General features: G+C 32.0%; 1 protein-coding gene across 1 annotated transcript in view; it reads right to left on the bottom strand.

Moving 5' to 3' along the window:
• The window catches only part of LOC126736445 (histone-lysine N-methyltransferase SETD1B), a 60,569-nt gene extending 37,063 nt beyond the window's left edge, over positions 1–23,506 (bottom strand). The window contains exon 1 of the mRNA XM_050440789.1: positions 23,397–23,506. The gene's annotated coding sequence lies outside the window, so the exon portion shown is untranslated. The remainder of the gene's footprint in view (positions 1–23,396) is intronic.
• Positions 23,507–25,060: the final 1,554 nt, after the last annotated feature.

Genomic DNA, 25,060 nt, shown 5'->3' with positions numbered 1-25,060 from the left:
TTATTTGTCTTGTATTAAATTTTAGGAGGAAGAGCTCAACATCCTATGGAGACGTTGTCGTATCAATATTAGCTACTGATGTTGCCTTGATATTAGATTTTAGATAATATGATGGGTCTCTGAATAGTTTTTTATTAATGTCTTAGACATTCTAAACAAGGATTCAGATACTACAGTTTCATTACCTGCCACACCTATATCCCTATGCGAGTGATACACAAAACTCGCCTGTGTAACGTAATTTATATAGTCTTTATCTTTATTTGTCGATGAGCATTTATTAACGCTTGGCTATTTTCGAAGATGGTATGCCATTATTGGAAATACCTCTCCTTCAAAAGCATGATTTTTTTTACAAAAATAGAGTAATTGAACCTAGCGCTTAGGTCACATATTCCAACGATTGATCCAACCTTCATACTAACTTTATTTATAGAATCATAGAATTGCATAATCTCAATCAACAAATCAAAAAGGAAACTTATGATAATCACTGAGGTAACTCAAAGATAAGGAAGACACGTGTCTGAAGTTTGGATGCCTAGAGTCTTCCTCCAGATTGACCAGTTCTTGGTTACCAGATCTGTTAACTTGCATTTTACTACTTCTATATACAGCAAATCTATTATGTAGAGAGATTAATCACACATGGACGATACATATACGTTTTATGCGATGATATTTTTTCGACGCTTTTGCTTTATGAAGTTGAATTCTGAACTTTAAATACGACGACTATAAGAGACAGTAGGTATTCAAAATATGGATATAATTGAGAAGCCTGAAAGTTTCACGGAAAAAAGAACATAGAAGCAAATCAAACATGGAAACAATCAACTATACCATGTTGTGTGTGGAAAAAATTAAATAGCACAAACAACCTAATTATACGATCCTTATCAATCCTAAAATGTATGCTAATTGTAAACTCAATTATGAGTATTTGCTTTATCTGGCTTATTGCTGTCATTAGTTTTAAATTATTCTTGTAAAAAGTTAATCTTGAACTTTTCGGCGTTTCGTTCTTAATAGAAAGCTTGCAAATTCTCAGTCTTATTTATTCTGCGTTACTTGAGGTACATATGCTCTTTTTAAGATAGCATTATTTTTAATGCATTTTTTAGATAATTACGCTTTGAGCATTTTGATAAATTTGATATTTATCATTCACAGAAATAGTGATACAATGCCCTAATTGAAAATTAACTGAAATTTACGCATACCCACATCACTATATGCAAATGCACCCTTAAATATTCGAAATATTGACAGTTAGAGTTCTTGTAAGATGTCGTTATTAGTTGACAGATATTGCAGATATATTAACACTTGGTACTAAGGGTGTGGTTTCAATTGACCGTATTTTTAACACATGACTTCTGTAAAATTCTCGCAATTTAAAATAATAATGCGCTTGACGAATATCTCCATTTATTATACCATACATTGACGTAGTTTGACGTTGTTTTTGTCTACTAGAATAAATGCATCTGACAATTGACACTCAATAAATGTTTGACACAAAACACAAATAATGCTTATGTACTGGTTTTCCAAAATTTAAGGGTGACCATTAGGATCTTGGAAACGGTAAAAGATACAAGTTTGATTAAATTATGTTAAAACTGCATTATAACTTATTGTTTTTCAAAATGCCGTTTGGAAATTAAAAAAAAAACAAAAATCTTTAGAGAAAGAAGTTGGTTTAAATTTTTTTGCTGACGTTATTTAAAGTCCTATAAGAGTAAACTAAATGACAAATTTCATAGTGACATTTTACTCTATATGTTGATGATTGAAAATTGATTAATTTTACAGCAAATAAATGGCTTATCCGTATAACATACGGATATGCAGAATATCCAGAACTTTATTAAATTCAAGAGGGTCAAATCTCCTCGATTATATTTAAAAAAGATTTAATAAAAGACTGATTGACAAAATCTCGTTTTCAAAAATTCACAAAAAAACACTTATTTATGCAATTATTAATCTCCTATAAACTCTGATACGCACATGGCAAGATAATATAGCGTTCAATAATAAGTTTATTATGGCGAACAATAAGCTACAAATTGATTTGTCTCCCACTGTTTCGAAAACAATCTTACTTTCGATACATGACCGCGCGTAAATAATGAAAAGTTGGAAGGAAGCCAAAGCAAGATAAAACAATTAGAACTCCATATTCCATGATACTTCATCGGCTTTATACAATATCCCATTATCAAAGGCGAAGCGAGCGAAACATGAAACATCGATTGAAGGTGGTTAAGAAACTTTTAAGAGTAGTAAACCATTAGTCTTCCGGAAAAAGTATATTGATGAAAAAGTAAGATTGATTAATAGAATTTCTCCGAAATCTATTCATTGTGTTAAAGAAGAATAACTAGCTAGTACAAATTTGGTGGCCCTTACATCGTAAAGAAAATATTAAATTTAAAATCTTCTGACTTCAGGTATATAAATATTAAAACCGTCTTATATAAAACCTGGCTTGTCTGTCGGCGATGATATCCGTTCTTTATGAAACTTTGAAAGGAAACTGCGAAGATCCACTAAGCTTTGAAGTCGGTAAATACTATATCCGGGCATTGAAGTGGGCTCTCATACATGCTTTTTTTTCTTATTGCTGTGGAAAAGAATAAGGGTGATCGATATCCTTACCTTTCACAAAAATGGGGGTTTTTCTTATATAGATACATTATATGGGATGTATAAAATCTTATTGCGTCAGTATATCAAGGGGATTACCTGGAAACAAGTTACAATAAGATCATTTACATGCGAGGCACGTGTTTTGGACTGTCTACGAACTTTTAAATCGTTTAAGGAAAATACTTGTGGCAAACTGGAAAATTCAGATTTAACCTAAAAAGGCCATTCGATAACGCTCTTAATAAAATTCAAAACGGTTAATTAATCAAGGGTCTGTGATTGAATAAATAATCCAAATGCTGATATAGGCATGAGTGAACTACTAATATTGGCAAACATATTTTAATTAAATCCGACATGGATTTATATGTGTTGTGGAGGGTGTCAAAACACACATCCTCGTCTGATATCACATGTCTAATAAAATGTGATTTAAGTTTGTGCTTTTCTATTAATTTTTCATCAATAAGTTTAATTGTTTTGATTGTTTCAATATTTGACTTAAATCATTGGGCCTAATTATCAAATTAAATATGAGAATGCTTAAAACAATGTTAAAACCTTCTTAAAATGAAGAAAATTCTTAAGAGGGTTCCAAATCCAATTCATTATGTAAAAATCTACAATGACTGCAATGTAATATCTCTTAAAATCCAATGTAGTCCTGTGGGTCAACATCATTAAGAATATAAAGTTCACCTTGCATAATTATTGCAAAATTAAATTAGTAGAAAGGGCTCTAATTAACCTTCATATTACATTACATTTTTACATAAGGAGCCGCGTCGCCGCTGGGAATTTCAGGTGTCATTTCAGTGCAGTGCAGTTCAAAATATTGGCGCGAGATTTAAATCAGACATAAACGTTCGTAAATAAATACGGTGAAAATAAATATTTCGAGTAGTAGTAAGTAAAAAAATGCTGGAATATATTTACATTTACGTCATTCCCAGAAGAAAAAAATCATCGAAAGGCATTCCTGTAATGAACTATGGATAAAGAAGAAACTTAGAATGAAATGATTCGGATATGGCAAAAAAAGGGTGGACAAGAAAGTATATAAAACATTTTTCGTATAGTTTAAACATTAAACTTCTTAAGTAATGATATTAAGACACTTAGGTAATGTGGATGCGCTGCCATACTAACATTTAAAGGAAGAGCTATAACGAGAGGAACATGGTTGCTTATTGTCCTGGGGACGTACTATATTGGTTGCAAATGTCCTGGGTGGAATTATTAGATTTAGAATATTCGGGGGATGTTCCTTGGATATTTATATTTCTAACTCTATATATATGATATAATATAAAATATTGTGTATTTTTTTTAGTTAAACAGTAATCATGAATGTAGATATAGCTTTTCCAAAATTTTGTGTTTGTTTTTAATATTGTAATAAAAAAATTGAAATTGAAAGACTGATATATAAACGTCTATATAAAATAGCCCCCGTGTAACATTTTCTTCATCGACTAGAGTTTCCCTAAGAATAGTACATTCCCAACTAATTTTCAGCACACGCATAAAATTCAGATTTGGCGCCTTTTATTAAGCCGTTTAGTTCTACTCCATGACATGGAGAGGTCGCTGTTGTCGTCCATTCTCTCTGTTATTGTAATGCACATTGGGGATGGGGCGTTCAGTTTCTTGCACTGTTGTGACTGATGTGTTCTGCACCCTTAATTTTCTTTTTAGACTTGGAAAGTTTGATTCCTAGCGGCAACTAATTTTTTGTAATAAATAAGTTATATTAGTTTTTGTTTCAGTCAGTAAGCAAAAGTGATTTTATGGTAGGCTTTGGACTGGACTCCCTAAACTTTAGCTTCGTTCTAAGGTGCCACAGTATAGTATTATAAGAAGAGTAGTACCTAAATTATATTTAAAATGCCTAAAGACACAAAATCATTCCGTAAAAAATATTTATTCATAAATAAGAACCCAGGCCCCCATGCAAGTAATGATTTCTTTGTTTGATAAGAAGTAATGCTTAACCCAAAAATTACAGAAGTTACACGAAAAGATATTGGAATAATGTTATGGTTGCGCCACGCCCCTGCAAGGCTAAAACGTGAAAAATAAACGTCACTGTATAATATTAAAATAAAAGTGATTTATTCTCAAATATGCCTCTTTGTATAGTTTTCCACCCCTACAAATATCCACAAAATGTAAATATGGTTGTCCCACATACATCCACTGGATAGCTAATAAGTTCGCCGTACGTTTATAGTACTATCCAAAGGAAGTCTATGAGATCAACTTGGGGTGATCCCATTTGTGCCCCGTTTAAAAGCACGTCCCTGGGACGTCCCAAAGATTTCATGCGATGTAGCGAAACGTCCCTAGGATTTATTCCATGTCCCATTTTTGCCTTACTGGGACGTCCAAGGAACCGACTTATGCTGACTGGGAAGCTCCGATAAAGGTGGAACGAGCATACCTCGCGACATCTAGGGGGACACGTCGAAGGTTGGCGAAGCTCTCGCCGCTAGGAGGGCAGTTCAAGTCTGAATATTGGCACGATTTTTAAATCGAAATAAATAATAGGAGATAAATACAGTGCAAAGAAGTGTTTCTACTACTTTGTAGAAGTCGTAAGTCATTATGTTTGGTTATATTCAGTTGACTATTTTTATTCCTGTGTTTTAATTCACACCTAAACAACGAAACCAAAACGAACAGTCAAAACGCTGCAATAGTAAGAGAGCAAATTATTAAGATCTTCAAAGATGCGTTTCGAAATAAGTGGCTTAGGCATCTGGCATTTTTTATATCGATATAAGATATTTCTAAAGCGATTTGACGTATCAGTCCACATCATTCTGTATAAAGAAACAAGAGAAACCATGTTCACTTAATAGCAACAAGAGTGTAAAAATTAACTGAATAAGTTCTACACAAGGGGGTAGATTCTTTATGGCCTTAAGTATGAATCTACAGTTTCTAATGATTTAGATCAGCTTTCCTTCAAAAATATAGATTCAAAGCCAAAGAGCTTATTGATTGATTATTGATTTTTTTGATATATGTAGATATTCTTCTACTAGTTACCTTAATGCACTTTTTACATTAAGTGCAGAGAAAGGAATGCTATAAAATATGTAAGCACCAACCTAAAACGGTGAGCATCCTTTTTAATCGAGTACTCTAACCTTGATTAATGGTGTTAAGTGTATTGCGTTTGTTGAATAGCCTTATAACTATTAATTGAAAGAATAGTTTAGTAAGAATAGTCTTAATTGCAGGATCTCACCCTCTTGAAAAAGGGCGTCGGAGGAGTAATACTTGCTCCTGTTCAAGATTTCTATAGCTTTATCGGAAAGAACCTCTGTTATAAAGTTATTAAAATAAGGCAAAGAATTAGCGTGATATCTCAAGGCCATCAAGAATGTTTTGTCAGAACGAATTGTAAGTTTTTGATTATCAAACCACTTAAAGATGTTTCAGTAGTTGAAGTCAGTTTCATTTTTTTAAAGCTTTACGGGACATCCTCTTGTAGAGTATAGTAGAATCACCTGCAAAACATGTAATGTCACCAGGGGACTTACAGGACCAGAGCTTTATATAAGTCACAACTTGTATAAAACATTGCAGCTTTACAGTATCCTTCAGTTCTAATAAAAGTAGTTCTCCAGTATAATATTTCTACAGCAGATTAGCCTCTGACGTGTTGAGATGTAAAGGTATTTTTTCTGTTTGAAAATCTTATGTGAGTCTTATGACAGGGTGCGGCATAACTGTCTCCCTATTTTTAACCTTCCCTCGTAATACCGTGCGGCGTCGCAGAATAGTGGGGGTACCGCCACTAAGAGCCGTATGGGAAATAGTTTTGTTTAAACATGTTTTAGTCTGAACCATCATGTGGACCAACGCACAGCGCGCATTCGCCGTGAAAGTGTACCTCCGCGAAAATTGGTCAGTTATTGCTGCGCAACGAGCGTTCCGGATAAGGTTCCAAATAAGGAATCAGTCCCGGACCGAAAATCAATTGTGTTGTGGGTCAAGAACTTCAGAGAAACTGGATCTGTTATCAAAAAAGGAGGTGGACGGCCACGGACAGCTCGGACACCCGAAAACATCGAGACTGTGAGACGCTCATTTTTACGGTCACCTAGACGTTCTGCACGGAGACACGCAGCTGCCCTTCGTTTATCTGACCGCACTGTGCGAAGAATTCTTCACAAGGATCTTCGTTTTCATCCATACAAGATGGCTCTGGCACAGGAATTATCAGAACGTGATTGGAACAATCGACGTGCTGCATGTGAAATTATGCTTCAAAATTTACCTCAGGGCGCAGTTTTTTTTAGTGACGAGGCACATTTTTACTTGTCTGGCTGGGTAAACAAGCACAACTTTCGGTATTGGGCCGCTGATAATCCGAGAGAAATACACGAGAAGCCTCTACATAGTGAGAAAGTGACAGTTTGGTTCGCCGTGTCTGAAATGGGGATAATCGGCCCTTACTTCTTTGAAGAAGAAAATCACGCTGTTACTGTCAATTCGGAATGCTATATAGCGATGATTCACAATTTTTTCGCCCCAGCATTTGCAGGACTTAATGTGCAAGATGCCTGGTTTCAGCAAGATGGGGTAACAGCTCACACATCTCGAGCTTCAATGCAAGTATTGAGAGAAATGTTCCCCGGACGTTTGCTCTCCCTGAGAGGCGATATTTCTTGGCCTGCACGCTCGCTCTACCTAACGCCCTGCGACTTCTTTCTGTGGGGTTACCTAAAAGCTGAAGTCTGCAAACATCATCCAACGACTATTAGACAACTAAAGGATGCAATCCGCCTGGAAATTCGCAGAATACCCCAAGAAATGCTTGCAAGAGTTATGCGAAACTTCAGAAGTCGCTTGCACCAGTGCTTCGATAATGGTGACACTTGCCAGATATTCTCTTCAAAACCACATAGGACAAAAAATTTTTAGTTGTACTTTTAAAATAAAAAAATAAAATCTTTGTATTTCAAATAACATTTCTTTTACTAATCCTTAAAAACAGGGAAACAATTATGCCGCACCCTGTAGTTTATAAAATATTATTCTTGATTAACTGGCTTAGAAGCTTAAACTCTGGAATTTAGCCTAAATATCAAAAAGTTACTATAATACTTTTACAATTATGACACCTGTCTTCAACTCTTTGAAATCTATTGAAAACTTTTCTAATAAAGGAAATGCTATTCTTGCGACTATAATATTCTTGGGATAAATAATAAAAAATCCATTTAATTGGTATATTTATAAAATTAATAAATATATATATATATATATATATATATAAAATTAATAAAGTCCAAAAGGAGGTGTTCCACGGATTTATTTAGGAGAAACATGATACGGATATGTTTCCCTTTCTTAACCGTTCCTAAATTAAACTTTTGGCAATAGTTTCTCATTGTATAGTACAAGTATTCGCCAGCAGATAAAGACTACATGTCTACATACCCGAACATTTATGTATACATACAGCCCAACTAAGAGGGCAAGATTGCATCTTATGCTCATTTCATATCGTAAACCTTTAGTGCTAAAAAGTTTTTATTACATAGCTACGGTGACGTGGTTTACAGTTTGGGCGGCTTCCAATTCGGAATCCTGACTGCGTATAAAGCGACTGCATTCGGACGACATCCCTAATATGGCATTAAGGCAGTAATAAATATGTATTTGTTGCCAAATACGCATTGTTTGAGCAATGCTGAATACAATCCTTAGCTCTGTATGGAGCAAATAGAAAAGGAATATTCTTAGAATGTTAAATATATAATTTTTTTTGTGGAGTGTTGTTTTATTTGGATCCAAAGTAAAATCAGTTTAGAAATATTCAAAGACGACCCAACAATAAGTAATAGAGCTGTAGTAGCTCAAGTTGAAGTCAACTCCGCATGATGTAAGAAGATTTAATTTTAACATAGATTTTTATTAAATGTTGGGCCTGGCGTATTTACCACGCCAAGGTATGCTTATTGGCTCCTACTTTTGTCCACCTCGACTGACCAGTAAAATTTATTTAGATTTACTTTGACACAATCTGCCACAATTATAAGATGTTCCTGTAAATGTGAGACAGAAACCACATAATCTGCATGATGTTTCTATATGAAGTTCTTGGTGGAGCCACATTGCAGACGATAAGTTCCTGATTATCTAAATAATGAGTTTTCGAATACATGGATAGGACCCAATGGATCTATTTATTGGCCTCCTTGCTGTCCAGACTTAACGCCTTGCGATTTCTTTCTGAAGCGCTATTTGACAAAGTTGGTGTATTATAGTGAAGCGGTAAATACTGCGGAAGAACTTCAAATGCGCGTTGTATTTTAAATAATGTCATAAAATGATGTAATTTAAATAAATAAGACAGTCCTGTGCGTTGAGAAAATTTATTTTTGAAATATTATAATATTGTCAGTAAGCTTATTTAATTAAAGCATAGTACATTTAACTATTTAATGAAATTAAAATATTTGATAATATTATAATATTTAAAGATATACAACGTAAGTTTTTTCAAGTGTTGCAATGCGATGCAACTGGTTCGCATCCGAACCAGTACTTTCGAATTTTTTTATTATTATTTTCACAGTAGGAACATTATTTCGACCGAACAATGGATACACTTTACGAATAGTAACAATTAAATTTTTTGATAATAATTGTTGACAATTAGGATACATTGTTCTACCGTGCAATATTCCATGCTACTACCTCCCATTTGTAACGAACCAAAATGTTCAAGTTTTGATTAGATTGTGGTAGAGAATATATTTCCTTTTTACTTTATTTTATGTTGTAAGTATAACATATAATATGACATAAACTTGATAGCAATATATACCAAACATATTTACAATTTGTTGGAAGCATCGTGACAGGGTCTCCCTTATTCCTCAAAAATGTAAAATGCTCCTGACAACAAGAGAAATGTGATTTCCTTTCTGCATATTTTTAAGGATACAGACGTGTTTTTAGGGGAAATTTGTTAAAGTGTGTTCGGATAAAAAATAAAATTAGGTACATAATTTAACAGTGCTGAAATAGAGATAACAGTTTATAGTAAAATGCATTTTCTTTGACCTGAGTGGCATATAGTTCGGACGTTTATGACTTTTTATATACATTTAACATGTAGCAATGTTTACCAATGCTAATATTTTTTATGGAACTCAACTCACCGTATCTATGAAAATAAATAACTCTTTTCGCAGAAATTTAATAAATATAAAAATCTACTTCTACTAATCTTTACCAGACTAATATTCAGACTTATGGGCAGATGCTTAGTTGTACAGGTCGGGATTTTAAATCTTTGGTGTGGTTTTTTTATTTTATGTTTAGCTTATGTTACAAATAGGTATATACAGTAGATTTTCTAAATATCAAGAGTTTCTGTTGATGTATGGAATCAAACGCCTTTTTGAAGTCAACGAATGCTAATATGAGTGTTATTGTATTCAACGCTTTTTTGGATAAAACAGTTTGATAAGAAGCTGCTTGTTCTTTAGAAGGAAAAAACTCTGGTTTCTTAGTCAGATAGTGGTTATGATATTTTTCCATCATGAGGGTATCGCCCTTCTACAAGTGATTTATTAAAAAGTATATTTTTGGGGCTTTTATGGGGCCTTGACCAACCTTCTTCTATACAAGTCTTTAGCAGGAGTTTTATTGTCTTCCATATCTTTTAGTATGACATTTCTGATGTCTTCTATGTTCTTTTCCCTTTTGTGTTTGGTTATTTCTCTATTTATTTCCTTATTAATGTTGCTATATTCCTTTTTGATCTTGTCTATCATTTCTCTTATCTGCTTCATTAGGTGGAGCCTTGTTCTTTGATTTATTTTTTGAACTTTTTTTTTTGTTTCGGGAAGCACTTTTTTTCTCTCGTGTATTACGTCTTATTTAGTTTTTTCTTTTAACCATTTTTTTCTCGTTCTTTTCTTTGATTTACTGCGATTTTTGCTTTAACTAGCCGATGATCACTGCCCGTTGAGAATTTATTTAACACCTCTTCGTCATATACAATATTTTTTCTATTGTTAATTATGAAATCAGTATATTTTTACTAAATTGTTAATTATTATATATATGACTCGTGTGCTGATGCTTTTGATTTCCACGATCTGTTTTTCGAGTTTTTTAATAATTATGAAACCAGTACCTCTCACTGCAGTTTGTTCGCTTGCATAATATAATATGCTTACTGATTTAAGTTTAAACCTGTTTTCTCCTATTTGTTACACTTCCCCAATGCTTATTATGTACCATTTTATATGCTTAAGCTCCCCCTCCAGTTCTAAAACCTATATCGTAGGTGGATAATGTTCTATTATTGTATGGGGCTATTAACATCTTGTACTTTTACCTTGTTAATCTTCGGCAAGTTTTTGCCTCCCTCAAAATCCCTGAGGAATACTTTTTTAGAGGTGGGGAAGTTGCCATTTAACGATCTTTCCCCCTGAGGGTTCACTTTTCGTTATTTTAGTACTCCAAGAATCTTTACCCGCCTAATATTCAGACTTTCGACACTTATTTACCGATGTTCAGCTGTACAGGTCACGATTTAAAATCTTTGGTGTTAATTTTAAATAAAGATTTATGCCACCTCTATATGTATGTGAAGCTGGCGACTGACCCACCACTCAAATTTAGAGAGGAACTGCTAAATTGTAAGAGAAACTAAGTGATTGGAAAAAAAGAAGCGTAGATTCTAAGGTATGGCTCCAGAAATTTATCTGAGGTATCCAGATGAATTTCTGGAGGCCCACTTACAGTTATCAAAAACCAAAGTTATCTAGGTTTTGTGTCTTGGACTATGTATGAAGAGATTGAGCCCGCTTCATCGTTCTCTGAATTAAATAAAGACTTTTCTTATAGAATATTTAAACTTCTCAAAAAAAAATTCTAACTGATGCTGATATTCGTGGGAGTAAACGAGATCCTACAAGACAATCTAGGAATCTCAGACAGGCTTCGCTTGATTCGACCTGAATAAATTCTATCGACTGGAACTACTAATATTGCAATAAGTTCACTTAAGTATCTTGATGGATTTCTGGAACCCCACCGAGAGTTATCAGAAGCCAGAGAACTTCGAAATGTCAATAAGCCACCTCGGTTCCAAGACTAGGTGTATAAGTGTTAGCTTATATTATCGTTCTCTTAATGAAATGAAAAATTTGCTTGCAGAATATCCAAACTTCTCAAAAGAAATTCGAACTTAATCTCACATTCGTGGGCATGGATGATATACTGAGAGGCAATCTAGAGTTCGCTCTCAAAAAACAACTGATTAATGAATGAATTATGTTTATTGAGGGTACTGAATTGAACCAGAAATTTATGTAAGGATCCTGATGGATTTCTGGAAACTCACCAAAAGTTATCAGAGGCCAAAGAACTTGGAAATGCTAACGTGTCATCTTAGTTTCACGTTGGAATAGGTGTAAAGTGCTTGGGCTCGTCTCATTCTTCTTTGAAGAAAATAAAGAATTTCCTTGCAGAACACACATGCTTTAATTTTTTTACTCAAAAACGTGGCATCGTTCGAAAAAATATAGAATCAAATTAGCTTTAAACTGAAGGAACATTTTATTTGTACGAAATTTGTAAAGTTATCGTAATAGTTCAATAGTTTGGATAGTTTTATTTTTAGATAACAAGCTAGTATTGTTTCCATAAATTCTGGAATTTTTTCCTGACCTATGTGCGTTTGATACTATAAGCATGAATGAACTATCTGATTTGAGTATAAAGTAACTATAAATTGAGGCTTGTATAGTTCCAAAAATTACATTTTCAGCAAATGCCAAGAAAGGGCTATGATTTATGTAATAATTGGCAGCAATAAATAAAATTAATAATCCTTCGAATCAACTTTATATATATATATAACTTATAAACCAAGTGGTGGTAGTGGCTTCTTTTAGAATTCGTAGATATTTATCAAAAATACTCTTATTATATTACTTAAATAGAATAAAATAAAGCATTACTTTGAATACCTAAAAAATTAAAAATTATATCCAATACCTGGAAGATAAAAGGAAACAAAAATACGTAAATCTATTGTAGAAACCAAAACATAAAATGCCTAAAATGAAAATGAAACAAAAAAAAAATTAATATTAACATGGCCGATCTAGTATAAGATATTATAAATATTTACCTGGACGCACACTCCTCCTCTTACCTAAACTCAGTTTCACGAAGATATTTAATCAAAAACCAAATTTTAGATCCATTTCCTTATTAAAGTACTCAAGTGAGTTTGTTCGTACATTTAGCTAAACTTTTCAGTTTGTCCGTTTACCCTGGGGGCCCCAATTAGCCCTGTAGCTCCGCACAGTTTTCCTCGGCCATACCGGTTATTGCCGTAATTAACTTCTTCATTCCATTTTCAGGGCGTATGTCCGGAAATTAATTTTTTTCGGAGAAAACGAGTTATTTATGTAGTTTTTGGGTAAATATAGAGTATGCGGCATATGAATTTTAAATTCATCGAGTTAGGAAATTGTTATAAAGTTATTAAAAAATAATATAATAAACGTGTTAGCTGCCTGGAAGAAACTTTTAGCAAAAAAAGCCTCGGATCCATTTAGGTTATGCATAATTTATTACAAAATAATTAGTTTTATTAACTAAAAGTTTTGTAAAAAAAAGATATTTTATTAGATGTTCTATCAGTTGCTCTTATTCTCACTTTCATTGGTTAAGGCTTAAGGGCAAAAATGTTATAAAAACTTTTAAAAGTTTTACTTTTCTGGTGAAATCGGAAGAGAAGCATCGTCTATTCCAGTCTAGTCAAGGACATAAGGATATACGTGGAAATCATACTGACTTTGTGTTCACAAAGAAATGGTAATTCTTAAAGATGACATGAGAATCAAGATTAGATTTTGTCTTAGTAAATATTTGATGATTTGCATGCAAACTCTATTAATATTCACAATACCTTGGTTGGCCTTATCAAAGGTAAGTATTGTATAGTATATACATTTGCAAAAATCTTTCAATAATATCTCAAATCCTAATTATTAGGAGAAATGAGATCAGATCATGTAATTCCGACTATTTAGAAGAATTACTCAATACTTTGAATGAGACGATTTGAAGCTCTATATCTGCCTGAGCCTCTTCCTAACAGGAACATCTCATTTATTTTTCTATTTTAATAAAGGATATTTTTGACATTCTTCCTGTGTTATTCACTCAGCATATGCAGTTAAAATGCTGCATATAGTAAAAACCTATTCTATACTCTCTATTCTATCCTTATGTAACTAGTAAAAAGAGAGACCAAACAATAAAATACTTACTAGGAACTTCTAATATATCTTAAGAATTAAATTTTTCTCAAAATACACATGTCTGATTCTCTCCCTATCTATGGTATCTATTTATGGATTGCAAGAAATATTTCTTAATATTCTGAACAAATTGTTTACGTGTGTTCACTTTAGGAGGAAGTTTAAGTTTGCTTGAAGATTGAGAGCATCATCCTCACAAGACGTTGTTTTATACATCTTCAGATCAACAGCAAACATTACGTGTTGGTGATCTTTGAAATCATTGACAAATATTCAACCAGTGATATTGGTACTGACATTACTTCTAATATGATCTTTTGATTTAAGTACGAATCTTATTCTGTTTACAAATAACATAATTTCAATCACATAGTTTTCAGACCTGATATTTATGCCAATTGAATAGCAGCACAATCAATAATATTACAGATCGATGAATTATTTCAAAACGGTTGATATCACATCTCTATCCATGATGAATGAGTAAGAGATTAATTTAATCTTGTTAATATTACACACCATATATAAGCTAATATTAATAAATCATAACATTTGATAAGTGAACATCCACCATGACGCAGCATCAGCGCGAGATTGTCGCAAAATTAATGAAAGCAAGGCGAAATTCGAATGAGGCACCACGTTTCGTGACATGACTTGAATAGAGTAAATATTTTCCTCATGGAGTATTATCTTTTTTTATTTAAATATTCATAAAATAACAACAAGGGATACAAAGGGGTCTAAATTTGTTATAAAGCATATAGCTAGAGGAGGCAGTAATGTAGGTATTTATATATTAAACAAATTAAATTTTGAAAAAGTCAATTGAAATAATTGAATATATTAGTTGTAATAGTTGTAGATTGTGGGACTATTTGATTATTTTCTGTCATTTTATGATGGGATTGTCCTCATTTTCCATTGTTCTTTAACAAATTGATGCCTTTCCAATAAATTAAAAAATGAAGTTTCATGATATTCATAATTAAGTCTGGACATATCCAGCCTCGATTATCTATGAGAGTTTGACGAATGTGTTGAAGGTGCTGGGTATTGATAAAAACCAGCTGCATTAACTAAGAACACAAATGATCAATGAATACCTAATTATTTGAAATTCTGGTGTGCCATCTGCTTCCTTGACTTTTAAATGTGTATGTAACAATATAACAAAATGCAACATTTCCAACTCTTACTATTAAGTTATCCTACTATTATACATTGGATATGATGATAATTAATATGAAGTCTAAGATATAGTAGAAATATTGAAGGGTTCGTAAGAAAAAGGATAAGGACTGAGTATACTTTAGGAAACAATTAATAATTCATTAATATTTGAACATTTTAAATACCTATAAGAAAAAGAAAATTACGCAAAAGAAATATAAACTGAACATGGTCTCTTGATATAAGAATGATATTGCATTAACTAACTAAAAAAAAATCAATTACAATGCATTGTTAAAAGAAAAAACAAATAACACCTCAACATCAATTGCATAAAGTGGAAGCAATTATGACACAAGAATAATTAACGAAATAAAAAATTATGTTTACTGCCTGGTAGAAAAGAATTGACTTTATCTGAAATAAATAAAAAAAACACATCTGTCTGGGCTATAGAAAAATTACATACCTATGAGAAGTAAATATTTCAATAATTAAAATAATTTAATATCTTTCTAATTTTATTAAATTCTACGTTTAGTTTAAAATGTTTCATAGGTTCAAAAAAACACCACCTAGATTAAGACGGTTAATACATGTGTCTATTATCCCTCTAAATCTAAACCTGGTATCTAAACTGACTAACTACATACTGATGGGTCCCTTATCGGCCTCACATATTTGTTACAACTTCCCAAAGTGCATTAAAGTTAAATTAAATCCAATTTGAATGTCGCTCACGTCGATTTACCATCCCAAATTGCCCGAATAAAACGAGATTAAATTCTACATCTACAAACTAGAAATCAAATTAGGGAACCTTTATTAACGCATTTACAATATTTTCCTCGAGACTCGCCGTAATCTGATAAAAACTTGTGAGGGATAAGGAAAACTAGTTAACGATACGTGGCAAAGGAATACTAAAATGATTAGGGTGGATGATGCAGACACATGAGTAAAGTTTGGGTTTTTTTTTAGCAAATTCATATTTATCAAGGGTTTTTAGGAATATAGATAAGGAATATAAGTTTCAAGGAGTGATACGTTCGTGTTTTCTAAGACAAAACACTTATATAAGTTATTTTCTTCTATTCTTGCTCACTTCAAATAATAATTTTTAATAATTTATTATTTTTTTTATAATTAATTTTACAAAGAAGCCAGAAAAATTTTTGAATTAATATTGAATTGATTAATGATCGACGCAGGAACATTCTGGTTAATTTTCACTTAATCAAGTCAATTCCTATGAGTTTAACTTATTCAGTTATTGATTTAAACACCTGGTCCTCAATCAAATGAAAACACACTATTTTCAGCTTAATCAATATTTCTTCTTAGAATCAATAATAAATTCCTTATCGATTAAACTTTTGATCATTTTCTATACCTCTTCTTTATTCAGTCGATCTCTGTTTCAAACTTACATCTTTGTTTCATTCTACTCTTATTAGAATCTTACTATTAAGCTAGGCAACTCCATAGCGCTGCGACATTATCTCTATCTATCTGACAGACTACTTACTCTTGGCAGACTACTATGAAAGCAGCTTTGTGAAACGCTCTTTCGATATCTAGAAACGCATCAAGACAGGTCTTTTCGTTTCGCAGAGCATCATCCATCTTTCTCGTGGGATAAGACCATTTCTCAGTCTGGTAGGCATATTATTGCACATGCAGTCTTTTGACCAAGTTGCTTCATTTTCAATATCATCGTCCCTATCATCCAAATAGAAGAAGGCTGAGTGTCGATAAGATTTGTGGTAAGATGGTGTAGTTCACGTGAACTTTCAGTGAACTTTCACCTCTCCCCATTGCTTAGGAACGTAACTCTGTACAAAGCAGGTCTAATCAAATCTACATTAAAGGAAAAATGGATGATTACTAGTAAAGCCACCATCTGAAAGGTGGCAGCAAACCCACATTTATACAAGCGTCCTTAAGCAGTACTATATCGTCCTGCCACAGAGGATGTACTCTTAAAATAGTCATAAAACCAACTCTAACACTGCCTTTTAGAGTCGCGAAGTACCTTTCAGCTTTTAAACCGCATTTTATTGGAGCACTCGGTCCTACGAAAGAGCTGGCACGTAAAATTAAAAAGATCAAAAATACTTTTAGAACCACTCAGCGAAGAAAAAGAATATTCTCAAAGATTAGTTAAAACTTTTCAGTTTCGTGTTTGTCACCCAATATCTTCAATATTGCGGAGCCTTGTTGGGTGGGGTCAGAAATAAAACAGAAACCTTTTTTCTTAAATGTCGACGTTTCGCCTTATATTAAGTCATCCTTAGGATACTTAATTAAAATTACATTCAGGTGCAATCCGTAAATCGTATCAGGTGAAATCCGTAATCATAAAAAAAAATTTTTTTAATAAAAAAAATATAAAATTTATTTTTTATACATTACACGTCTTACCTAAGTCTAGGTTTCTTTAGTTTTAATTAAAACACATTTATAATAGAAGCATAGAATTATTTTTAACATAGGTTAAATTATAGGTGTTATTGTGGGCAAACTAGAATCAACAATAAGCCAAGAAACAAATGCTTTTATTCTTCCTCGTGTTTATTTATTTAATTTGTATGTTTCGATGTGCCTATACGTTCAAAACCAGAAACTTTTTTTTAATACATTGTGAGATCTAAATTTGGGACATACACTCTTTGACAAAAATAAAATTTTGTGTTTTAGTTTTATCTTTTTGGCAATAAATTAACTAAATTATAGTAACTTGCACTCAGATCATCGGTGTCTTGTTTTTTGTTAATACTTTCTTTGTACTTTTTTATATTAACCATTTCTAGTACAATTCTTTTTTTGTAATTTGATTCTCTGCCAATGATGCCGTTTGATTCACATATAGACCTTGACAATCAGAACAGGGTGTTTTATAAACCACGCCACTTTGTAACTCACTATTTTCATTTTTGAACGCTATTTTGACTTCATCATCAGAAACCACTCCTGTTAGCCTTTGACATAAGGAATTTTTGCAAATTTATGGTTTTGGTTTTCTTTGACTTTAATAGGTGTAGGTTTGTTGTTAAGGATTTTGTTTAATAGTTTATGAGGTAAATTCTTTTTTAGTAAAATATCTTTAATTTTGTTAAAATTTTTTTGTTGAAAACTGAAATGAGATAAGGCTATTGCGCGGGATTTTAAGTTGCTAATTATGTTTAATTTTTGTTTAAATGTGTGATTTGATTGGTAGTTAAGAAATCTCTCAAAGTGGGTTTGTGATACCAATCAGTTTTGATTGTATTATCTTCTGTTCTGATTAATAGAATGTCTAGAAATGGAAGTTTGTTATTTGTTTCACACTCTATAGTGAACTGTAATTTAGGGTGGAAGCTGCTAAATGTACTTTTTATATTTTATATTTAATTTTTTGGCATACACGTGGCAATGTCGACGATAAATCTTTAAAAAAATAATAACCTACAATTTATTTTCCCCATGCAATATTTCTGTATTTCTGACATAACTAGATCAGAACATATAGTACCCAGTCCAAGATCATAAATTTACATTATTGAAAGTAAAATAACTATTTTCAAATACAAAATCAAAACTCTAAAAGATTTAAAAAATTTTCTAAAGGGATGTTACAGTGGTCTCTGATAAGGTGCCAGTTATGTTGGACTATATTTTTTATTAAATCAGTTGGTATTAGTAAATAAAAATATTACATTTAATGATATTAGGATAAAGTCATTTAGAATTTTAAAATTTTGGAATTGCGTGACTACTTCAAAGGAGTCTTTTGTGCTTAAATGCTAAGCTAAGTAAATTTCCGAAATATTTACTGAGATTATTGTATATTGGGGAACCTATAAAACTTGCAATTGGTCTTAGAGGAGTATTTTCTTTGTGTATTTTTGGTAAACAATACATTTTTGGAGGCACTCCGTTATTGCATTTTAGTTTTTTAATTTGATCTTTTGAAAAGTAGTTTGATTTACACAAGTTTTCTAATAGTTTATTAAGTTTGTTCTGAATAGAAGTAGTGGGGTCTTTGTTTAAAATTTGATAGGTATCTGTATTTGAGAGAAGAAGGTTTGATTTTTGTAGGTATTCTTCCTTATCTAACGCAACGGTGACGTTGGCTTTATCAGCCCTAGTTATTAACATATTATTATGTTTTTTTTAAGAATTCTATCATTTCGTTACTGTATTTTAGGATGTTTTTTCAGATTTATTGTTCATAAGACAAAAATATGTTATGCAGTAAAGTATTTTTAACAGTTTGTTTTATGAATTTTAAATAATTCATAAAACATTTTCTAGTAGGGAAACTTTTCAGTGTGTGTATGCAATTTCTAAATTAAGCGATTTTTTTTAATGTCTCCAAAAAGATTAAAACATTTGTTTTTAAATGGATTCTCTTCTACTAGTAAAGATGGTTTTCAACGAATAAGGATCTTCCTCAACCTTAGTTAGATGCAATAGTAGACACAAAAATTATCCTAATTAATTGAAAAAGAGCATGTCTTAACCAGTGGTTACATATAAGCACGTTTTTTATACTTCTAAAACATTATCAGTTACCAGAAGGTATTTAGTCAAGAGTAACCAATTTTGAAGCTTTGAATCATATATTGGATATGTAGCAATTGACATTAACTGGACGGTCTAGAAATGTTCAAATTGCTGATACAAATCGTTTCCTAAATAAAATATCTAACCTGTAATTTATACTTTTATTTCAGAACATCTACAGAACGTTCTACTTGACTCTACAATCTGTAAATGTTCATGAAATATATAATGCTTTTAGGGTCAAAGCAACATTCTTTTTTTTGTATTTTTGATATACGAGCTTAACTAAAGCTTGCTGCAGCTCTCAGTTATTGTATGTGCGGCTATTTTCACGAAAAATATTCCCACTGTACCAATATCGCAGTTTTCAACCGAGCTCGTGCCTCTCCGGGTATTTTATTTCGTTTCGTAAATGAAATTTTTATAAAAATATTCCGCTTTATGGCTATTACAAATATGAAGGGTAGCAGAGGTATAGTCTGAGGGTGATTTATTCAAGAAAAATAAGGTTTTCTCTCTTTTGTAAGGAATATTTAAATTTTATATATTTTTAAAATAATTCTATTTATTACTTGATATATGGCGTCAACCTAATTACATTATTATTTTTACATTATAGTTTATGTTGTTCTATAACAGAAAATGACGTAACTAACTCCAATTATCTTATGAATTTCATTGTTAGTTAAATCAAAGTGAACTATTTAACAAAAAATTAAATAGAACAAAATATTTCAAAGATAATTTTCTAACATTCGTAGCAGAATGAAAAATATTCTCCTTATGGCTCTTCAGTTAGGTAATGGTTAGGTGACCACATCGATAGGGAAAAAAGTTAAATAATCTCCCCGACCTAATAACTATCCTTTCATTTCTATGGGATCAACTAATATTTTCATTATGTATCTGACATCATTTGTAACCTACCGTTCATATGTCAAGTTTGTTTTCAAATATTAAGATAGTTAATGTCTCTCTTTTAATATTCTAATAACCATTTTTTATTTATAAAAGAATAAAGCTACCTATACAATACTTAATTTCAAGTCAAGTTTTCTCGCATGTTTCCATATCTTTTTAAAGCAGAAATCTGCAATTGAATTTAAAATTTAGATCATTGTACCATTTTATCTTAACAAGTCCACTTGTCCAAGGAATTATTTTAATTTTCCAACATCAAGATCCTGTCTTTGAGAATCTCTATTTATTCATCTTGATATCTCATCTCGTCAGATTTCACCTTATTTTATCTCTCTTCTCTTGTCTTATCTTTCTTAGTTTGTTTTATCTCATTTTTCATTTGCCTCTCGTCACTCTTTTCACGTTTCTCCTGTAATCAAAGATTCTTCGAGTAATCAAAAATTTGTACAAGACAACACAGTTCTTTATTATTCGACATTTGTAGAAGTCTGAATTATCATTCCTATTATTTTACTTTTTCTGTTTTATCTTGTGTCTCTTATTTCTTGTCTTTAGGCTTCCAATTTCTTGTCTTCTCTTATTGTCCAAGGATGATCACTTTAACGTTGTTATATATATTTGAACTAACACAATTTGACAAATTTAATATAATTTAGATTTGATATCAAATAAAAACCATAGAAAAATTAGTTTCAACGCCAATACTTCCAAGCCACTGGTATTGGTCTGATGATTTCCAGGAGCAGTCCTCTGGTTCTTCGTTGAAAAAATCATAAATAAATGTATCATCAAACTATTTATTGCCGCAGGCGAGATTATTAGAAAATAATTAAAAGCTCATGTTAAACGCACCACATTTATAACGTCATTGCAAATCCTCAATGGGCTCGAACAGGCAGAACGTATAATAATATACTTATAAATTCGCAGTATAAGTTTAAAAAAAAGTTTTTAGTAGTGTCATTGCAATATCAGTCACTGATGAGAGGACATATGTAACATGCTATCCAGAGAAGTCTTAAATAAAAGTTTTAAATATTTTTGAGTTTTTCAGGCATCATCAACGTTATCAAACTAGTTGAACCCTATTTACATTACAAAACAATTCAAATTATTTAATAATATAGATAAGAGGATCTTATTATTATTGCAATTATTAAAAGCACAGAAGATCGCTAGTTTTCCAATACCAAGAAGTCAAAGTATACCCATTAAAATAGAATTTTAAGTTATTGTTCCAAGATCAGCTATATAAACTATTTATTTTGGCAGTATTAATAAAAATATTTTTATATGCAGATGAATATATTAAAATGGTGTAAGGATAGGGAGAACATGATAAGTTGTTTAGATTTTTGGCGTTATTCTAATCCTGTGGCCTTAGAAAGCTGTAAGTCTTGTTTGCCAATATCACAAATTAATGTATCCTTGACAAAACATTTGCACCATATAAAACTATTGACGAGATTTTCCTAAGAACTGTAAAGTGATCTTAAAAAGATACTTTTAAGCGTTTATCTCCTAAGTTAAATAAAGCACGCAAACAAAACAATTTAAGTCGGAAGTTTTTGTTCTTCATCTAGATGTCAAATAAAGCAAAAAGAGAATGAGGATAAATTGAACAACTTGGGTGATGAAAACTAATGAGATGACCTAAAAAGCAATATTGTTTAGCTAGAAAGAAACAAATATGGCTTATATTATTTACGAAGTAGAGAAAAAACTAAAAGGTCAGCTTGATCTGCAGAAAGAGGTATTGCAGGGAGCTCAAGAAACCTAACGCAGAAGACACTAAGCTTCCAGAAATTATTTAAGTTAATTAGCTTCAAGTTACAAAAAAAAAGAATGTGAAAAAACAAATAGAAGACCTATGCAATCTGAATATAATTATGACCTTAAGCATTGACGAGATAATGCTTGATTTAAAATTATTGCGCAAGGTGACAATAGATTTGAAACCAGTTTCTCGAAATAATTTAATAGTTACAAAAGGTTTTTTCCTCTGTTTAAGGAGAATGACAAATCGTTTGCATCATATCAGTTACCAAAGTGTAGTACTTTACAACCTAAGTTATATTCATCGGTACTCCTTCATGAATCACGAGGTACCATGATACTAAACCATTTCATCGAAACATGCCAAAAAAAAAGAATTTATTTAATATTATTATATAAATATTCTAGACTGATAATAGATACATATTATTTAACATCAGTCACATGGATAATAGTAAAGACATCTCAAAAACTTCATCATAAATCATTAGGAATTCTATAATTGAGAATAAATGGGTAAATTCGTGAATATAGGTCGAAATGCCGAGACGTTCATCTGGCTTCTATCTGTTCTTTTGACCTCTTCCAGAAATTCTCCTTGAAATGACTGGATGGTAATGATTAATGAGAAGAATTCACATTAAATAAGAAAACTAAACTTTCGGTTGTGACTGAAATTTTAAATTATTTAAGAATTATTTATAGAAATTAAAATAGTTTACTATAAACATTTTAAATAAAAAAAATATACGCATTTATTGAGTTAATACAACATAACAAGGTTATAAAAGTTCTCGACACATCATTTCATCTATCTATATGTGAAACTCTTTAAATTTTGAACCCTCTACCCGTATAAGCATAATAAAATCTCTTTCCAGATTTTACTCTATTTAGCCCCATTTCCTGTTACATCGTTTCACACGATGACAACTGTTCAGTGATGTAAACATTTCCTTTTCTAAACCCGCTAATCAATTAAATAATATATAACTAACTTACCACTAACAAAAATCCCAAAAAAATACACGTTCACGTTAGAAAACCGCACCAAGAATGTTTCGTTAGGCCATAAGAAGATCACGGGACGTTGTGCGGTGTCGCACAACAGGTCTCAAACTGTTTGGAAAATAATGGGAAATCCGGAAAATGCGCTTTAACCCAGTGGGAAGCCGGGCGTCGGGACGCCAGCGCCGCGATCGATCGACCGAAGAGAGAAGAGGTACAGAAAACGATTAAAAGTTTGATCGATCGAAGGGATTTATTATTGAGTCTAAGAAGAAATGTGAGTTAGCTGAAAATACTGGTTTTTCAAAAAATCGAAATAAATAATCGACTTAGGACCAGGGGTTTAAATCAATAATTGAATAAGTTAAAATCATATGTTGATTAAGTGAAGAATTGTGCCAGAATTGTTTCTGTAATGATCATTCATTAATTTCATATTAATTCAAACAATTGCCTGCCTTTGAATGTCTCTCAATGTACTTTACCATCTTTTTAAAATTAATTGCCAGCCTTAATAAGTATTTAATGTCCTTCCTCTAATGTGATTCTACAAACTAGAACATCTACAACCTACAAATACACCTTCAATTATTTCTTTTCACCTTCTTACTAATAAGAAGTTTTTCTGTAAATTAAGTTTATAGTCATTGGAAATGTGAAAAACCCTTTAGTTTGGCTTTAACATTCATTCAAAATATCGGTATTTTCACTATCAAGTTCTAGGCATCAAAGAGCAAAGAACCTTATAGGATATGTAGAAATTAAAAATATTTATAGGAATGTAAAATTAAGTTTCCAATTTAGATTGAGTTACAACTTTAAGCTTGCCGTCTTTATTAGAAGCCACATATCTTGCCAGCGGGTAGAAGCTCTAGAATCCCAAGGGTTCGATTTTATGTAGTTCAAAATAACAACCGAAAGATCCACAAAGTTTTCTGCTTCCTCTACACACCACTCAGCGATACACACTACACAAGACTTTGCTGATATAATCGACGATCTGCAAGCAAACCATCGAAGTGCAGAAATACTTTGCTATAGAGTCTTGAATCTGTTTCTCGCGACGGATCCTGACTCGTATAATATTACCGTACATACACCACTAGGAACATTAGATCATAACTTAATAACCGCTACATGTGAACTAAAACTGAAAACTCAGGATGACGCGTAGAGCTTGGCATTATAGATCAGCTAACTGCGGACATTTAAACAGTTTCTCCTTAGAATGGTGTCTGTTTTAGAACCAATGATCTTTCATCGTATGCGAACGATATTTCAGAGATAATTGATAGGTATATATGCTTATAGACCGAACACCTTAAAAAACTATTTAGACCGTGGTTCGATAAAAGTTGCACCGAGGAAGTCAACAACAAAAATGCTGCTTTTTGCAAATGATGCCAAGACCCCAACTCTTCAAATCGTATCAACTTTGTTAGACGATCGATACCTGCAAATAAAAATATAGTGGGAGAGGAAAAAACAAACTTCTTAATTGCCCAAATGGATCAAGTTCGTTCTGATCTGTAGAAAAAGCAGTCGGTCAAGGTTTCTGTAGGTCAAAAATTCCACCATTGACTGGGCACGTTCCATTGCAATGACCGCAATGAAAAAGGCAGACTTGCTTGGTCAGAGGTTCGCATCAAACTCTACTG

This window comes from Anthonomus grandis, chromosome 5 (genome assembly GCF_022605725.1).
Source record: "Anthonomus grandis grandis chromosome 5, icAntGran1.3, whole genome shotgun sequence".
In the NCBI taxonomy this organism is placed as follows: domain Eukaryota; kingdom Metazoa; phylum Arthropoda; class Insecta; order Coleoptera; family Curculionidae; genus Anthonomus; species Anthonomus grandis.
Note: the sequence above shows the minus strand (reverse complement) of the source record. Positions and strands in the feature narration are given on the sequence as shown.